The sequence below is a fragment of the Salvelinus alpinus genome, chromosome 14 (genome assembly GCF_045679555.1).
Source record: "Salvelinus alpinus chromosome 14, SLU_Salpinus.1, whole genome shotgun sequence".
NCBI classification, from domain to species: domain Eukaryota; kingdom Metazoa; phylum Chordata; class Actinopteri; order Salmoniformes; family Salmonidae; genus Salvelinus; species Salvelinus alpinus.
In genome coordinates this window covers 25,556,460-25,562,464 of record NC_092099.1, presented here as the reverse complement: position 1 = coordinate 25,562,464, position 6,005 = coordinate 25,556,460, and the positions used below count along the sequence as shown (strand labels likewise).

At 45.0% G+C, this 6,005-nt stretch overlaps 1 protein-coding gene across 3 annotated transcripts in view; it reads right to left on the bottom strand.

The window, feature by feature from the left end:
• Positions 1 to 3,243: 3,243 nt before the first annotated feature.
• LOC139538647 (guanine nucleotide exchange factor DBS-like) overlaps positions 3,244 to 6,005 on the bottom strand; it is a 63,129-nt gene continuing 60,367 nt past the window's right edge. For all 3 annotated transcript variants that reach the window (XM_071340943.1, XM_071340942.1, XM_071340944.1), the window contains exons 26-27: positions 3,715 to 3,806; positions 3,244 to 3,280 (exon numbers count right to left, since the gene is read on the bottom strand). The gene's annotated coding sequence lies outside the window, so the exon portion shown is untranslated. The remainder of the gene's footprint in view (positions 3,281 to 3,714; positions 3,807 to 6,005) is intronic.

The following is a 6,005-nucleotide window of genomic DNA, read 5'->3' as shown; positions in this document are numbered from 1 at the left end:
TTTATGAAGGATAAATGCAAAAGTGCCAAACTGACCTAAGATTAGTGTCTATGGGTAGCTGCTGCCCACCTACACTACACTGTGTCTCTTCAACTACACAAGGGCGCTGGAGCCCATTCTCTAGTCAATGATATTTAATGAAGTCTATTGTTGGCATCTTCTTGAAGTTGCTGACCAGTATCCTAATAGAGGGGCTTGCCTCTGGGTAAGATGGGTGAAGTTGTGTTTAGGGTGGGTGAGAGAAAGTGCTGTCTTGCTGGGGGAGCCACCAGCTGGTGCTGTTGGGTTTGGGTCTGGAGACAAAGGGTCTGGGGTGGCCTGATGGGGCCAGGGAAGGGTGGAGGGTTCAGGGCTTGATGTCAGAGAAGCTGGTGTAAGTCTCACAGCAGCTGGATGAAGTGCTGAGGTTCCCTGAGCCACTGCCCTCTGGAATATACACAGGGAGACCAGAGGTTGGAGGAGATGGTTAAGGAGAGAGACACACACACATACACACATCTCTACATGGAGTGTGTGTCTCTACATGGAGAGGGGGTTTTACCTGAGCTGGTGAGAGACTGGCAGGACTTGGACTCTCCAATCAGGGTGAGAATGTTGGCTGCAGCCACCCAGCCCTCCTGCTTGGTCTTCAAGTTCTTTACAAACCTGCACCAACACAGAAACACACACAACCCCTTGATCACCACCTCGCCAAGTCAACACTGCTCAGATTTGAATACTGGGTCATATTCATAAGGCACAGAAAAAAAGGGACTGCAACAGGGACGGGCTACCCAAAATTGTCTGATAAGAATAGCTTATTTTCGTTTCCTGTTTCAAAATGTTGTGTTACGTTTCACTATGGCAGGTCTCGCCAACCTTGTTCCTGGAGAGCTACAGTCCTGTAGGTTTTCACTCCGACTAACCTAGCACACCTGATTCTAATAATTAGCTGGTTGATAACATGAATCATGTTAGTTACAACTGGGGTTGGGAGCAAAAACCTAGGGGATGGTAGCTCTCCAAGAACAGGGTTGGAGAGACCTGCACTATGGTTTTCCCTATAGAATATGACTGTGTTGGAATAGGTTCTGACTGTTAATGTGTGAAACCAATCAAGTGTAAGGGTGTCAAGGTAATATTCTCACCACTGTCCGTCATCTCCCTCCTTGATCAGCTGCACCGTTTCACCACTCTTGACTGACAGGTCCTGGCCTTCTCCCTTCTCATAGTCAGACACCACTGTGTACTTCCCTGCACACTGTGCACAGTCAAGATATGGTGTTAGATTGTATGTATGATTGTAAACAATAATAAAAAAAAACTGTTTCTACGTGGAGCCACATCCCAGCTTGGAGTGGATGAGTATCCTCACGCACGCACACTCACTAGTTTCTTTCCCTCCTCGTCCTCGGGGTCTGAGTTCAGGGGCTCTTCAGGGCTAGAGTAGCCATCATTCTCCTCATTGGCGTCCAATGAGAGAGAGCCCTTGGTCCATCCTAGAGGAGGGAGAAAGGGCACATGCGAATTTGGTGTCTTGTGTAGCCTGAAACACACACTCGCTCAGTCGTGCACACACACACACACACACACACACACACACACACACACACACACACACACACGGGGGACCGGGAGACATTGAGAGTAGGCATTTCAGCAACCTCTGTTAGACCAGACACGGTCAGTGACAGGGTGGACCGCAATCAGAAGGAACAGGACCAAGTCGAATGGAGTGAAACTACAGTAATCGTGTGGACCATTCAGAACCACAACACTACTCAGCAATAAGGAGCGTGACGTTTTTTTGATAAATATATCAACATAAGCATTTAGGTGGTCATGTGTATCCACACACTCAGGCAAGGGAACACAGTGTGCAGGGAGTGAGAGGGGAAAATCTCTCAGTGAAATTCGGCAGCCATTTTGTGATCACCACACATCTTAATCCAGTCTAAACCAGTCCAGTTGAGTGCTGTACGGTACCTCTCCTCTTGGCCTGTAAGAGACTCGAGGTGCTGAACCACCTGACTCTGCCCAGGTGGAGGTGAGCGTGAGGGCCTGGGTCTGAGAGAAAGATACATTACGACCCTATTGAAACATGGTCAAAGAGATTGACCGCAGGCAAACGTGCTCAACCACAATGAATGACCGACCATGGTAACTGTGACTCCGGTTGCCTGTCAGTCAACACAGCGTATTATACATTCCGTGATGAACCACATTTCTCCCCTCAGACGAGAAACCGCTGTCTGTAAATCAATACACCCTGACCAACCACGGATGAAATGATCGAATGCAGCGACCGTGGTCGACCACAGATACAGTGACTAGGGTCATTATGGGAAGACGTACCTTTAAAGCCGAACGGAGTAGGATCACTCTTTATCTCATGACGTTTGGTTTTATGGTCAGGGCTTGTGGGAGATCCTAGGCATCACAGGAAGACAGGAATAAAAGAGCAAAAGAGAGGAGGAGGAAGAGAGTGAAGAGGAGCAGCAAAACCCTCAAATAAGACAAATATTAGTAGTAACATATCTTGGAAGTGGAAGTTAATGTAAGCACAGACAAAGAATGAAGAGAGTAGAGAACATTGAACGGAGCACCACAAACTGTATGTTCTAACTGTATGTTGTTCTCTGTACGAACATTGTCATCGTACAGCACACACTACTCAGACAGACTACAGGGGTTAAAAACACATACAGGGTCCCTGAAGCGGTCTATTCACTATCAGCTACAGTACAACTCTAATTGGTCGTCACTTTAGCAAGCGTTTCCCAACTCTGGTCCTCAAGTACCCCCAACGGTACACATTTTTGTTGTAGCCCTGGACAAACACACCTCATTCAACTCGTCAATGGCTTGATGATTAGTTGACAAGTTGAATCAGCTTTGCTCTGGGGCTCCGATAAAAATCTGTACTGTAGGGGTACCCAAGGACTGGAGTTGGGAAACACTGACTTAAGCTATGGGACAAAATTACCTCTCTAGATTCTAAACTATGGTCACTTTAGCTAAATTTTCAGGTACCTGATGGAGAGAAGGGAATCCTGGGTAAAGTTAAGCTTTTATTGTCAGGAGGCGAGAGGTCTGTGGAAGGAAGCATGCCATGTTTTATACTGTCGTAGTAGTAGAAGGCTACAGTACTGACATATAGTAACAATGTATATGATTACTATGGCAACCCCTGGTGACCAGCTAGGGCTGTTACCTTTGTTGAAGTTGCTGAAGCCCTGCAAGGTAAAACGCTTTTTAGCCACAGCTGCTCTGTCTGAGGTAGGACTGGTCGCTGCTTCTACTGGGCCAGGAGAAGGAGAGGAGAAGGAAGGAGGGAGAGGCGAGTGGGATGAGAAAAAGGAGAGCGACAGGGAGAGGTGTGTGAGGCATAAAAGAAGGAAGGGATGGAGAGAAGGAAAGTGCAGTGATGAGAGAAAGACATGAGAAATAGAGAGACAGAAAGAGAAGTGACGACATAGGCAAACGGAGGGAAGAGAGGAGAAAGATTAGTCATCTCATCACAGAGAGAAAAGCAACAGTTAAGAGTAAAAGTCAGAACATAGTATAGTTCAGTGTTGTTTAGAAAAGCTTTAGGAAAGTGATAACTATTAAATACAGTTGAGAGTAAAGAATAGCTTTGAATTTAGCATTGGACCCAGTTGAAAGGTGGTGGTGTCTGAGCGGTCTTTATGTTATAAGGCAGTATCCTCCTCCCCTCTCTCACTCTCTGCTCACCTTTGGTCTTTGGGAAGGAGCAGGAGTTAGCGTCAGGGCTGCTGGGTTCTCCCTTCTTCTCCTTCATGCTCCTCTCCCCTCTTCTAAATGGACTGAGGAGACAGGAGGATGAAACAGGTCTGTCAGAAACTCACACTGCAACACATTTTTACACTGCTGCTACTTTCTGTTTATTATCTATGCATAATCACTTTACAAATTACCTCGACTAACGTGTACCCCCGCACATTGACTCGGTACCGGTAGCCCCTGTATACAGCCTTGTTATTGTAATTTTCTTGTGTTACTTTTTCATTATATACATACATACATACATACATACATACATACATACATACATACATACATACATACATACAGTGGGGAGAACAAGTATTTGATACACTGCCGATTTTGCAGGTTTTCCTACTTACAAAGCATGTAGAGGTCTGTCATTTTTATCATAGGTACACTTCAACTGTGAGAGACGGAATCTAAAACAAAAATCCAGAAAATCACATTGTATGATTTTTAAGTAATGAATTTGCATTTTATTGCATGACATAAGTATTTGATCACCTACCAACCAGTAAGAATTCCGGCTCTCACAGACCTGTTAGTTTTTCTTTAAGAAGCCCTCCTGTTCTCCACTCATTACCTGTATTAACTGCACCTGTTTGAACTCGTGACCTGTATAAAAGACACCTGTCCACACACTCAATCAAACAGACTCCAACCTCTCCACAATGGCCAAGACCAGAGAGCTGTGTAAGGACATCAGGGATAAATTGTAGACCTGCACAAGGCTGGGATGGGCTACAGGACAATAGGCAATCAGCTTGGTGAGAAGGCAACAACTGTTGGCACAATTATTAGAAAATGGAAGAAGTTCAAGATGACGGTCAATCACCCTCGGTCTGGGGCTCCATGCAAGATCTCACCTCGTGGGGCATCAATGATCATGAGGAATGTGAGGGATCAGCCCAGAACTACACGGCAGGACCTGGTCAATGACCTGAAGAGAGCTGGGACCACAGTCTCAAAGAAAACCATTAGTAACACACTACGCCGTCATGGATTAAAATCCTGCAGCGCACGCAAGGTCCCCCTGCTCAAGCCAGCGCATGTCCAGGCCCGTCTGAAGTTTGCCAATGACCATCTGGATGATCCAGAGGAGGAATGGGAGAAGGTCATGTGGTCTGATGAGACAAAAATAGAGCTTTTTGGTCTAACTCCACTCGCCGTGTTTGGAGGAAGAAGAAGGATGAGTACAACCCCAAGAACACCATCCCAACCGTGAAGCATGGAGGTGGAAACATCATTCTTTGGGGATGCTTTTCTGCAAAGGGGACAGGACGACTGCACCGTATTGAGGAGAGGATGGATGGGGCCATGTATCGCGAGATCTTGACCAACAACCTCCTTCCCTCAGTAAGAGCATTGAAGATGGGTCGTGGCTGGGTCTTCCAGCATGACAACGACACGAAGCACACAGCCATGGCAACTAAGGAGTGGCTCCGTAAGAAGCATCTCAAGGTCCTGGAGTGGCCTAGCCAGTCTCCAGACCTGAACCCAATAGAAAATCTTTGGAGGGAGCCGAAAGTCCGTATTGCCCAGCGACAGCCCGGAAACCTGAAGGATCTGGAGAAGGTCTGTATGGAGGAGTGGGCCAAAATCCCTGCTGCAGTGTGTGCAAACCTGGTCAAGAACTACAGGAAACGTATGATCTCTGTAATTGCAAACTAAGGTTTCTGTACCAAATATTAAGTTCTGCTTTTCTGATGTATCAAATACTTATGTCATGCAATAAAATGCCAATTAATTACTTAAAAATCATACAATGTGATTTTCTGGATTTTTGTTTTAGATTCCTTCTCTCACAGTTGAAGTGTACCTATGATAAAAATGACAGACCTCTACATGCTTTGTAAGTAGGAAAACCTGAAAAATCGGCAGTGTATCAAATACTTGTTCTCCCCACTGTACATACATACATACATACATACATACATACATATATATATATACACACACAAAAATAAATATATATACACATACACACACGCAGTTGAAGTTGGAAGTTTACATACACCTTAGCCAAATACATTTAAACTCAGTTTTTCACAATTCCTGACATTTAATCCTAGTAAAAATTCCCTGTCTTAGGTCAGTTAGGATTACCACTTTATTTTAAGAATGTGAAATGTCAGAATAATAGTAGAGAGAATATTTTATTTAATCTTTTATTTCTTTCATCACATTCCCAGTGGGTCAGAAGTTTACAAACACTCACTTAGTATTTGGTAGCATTG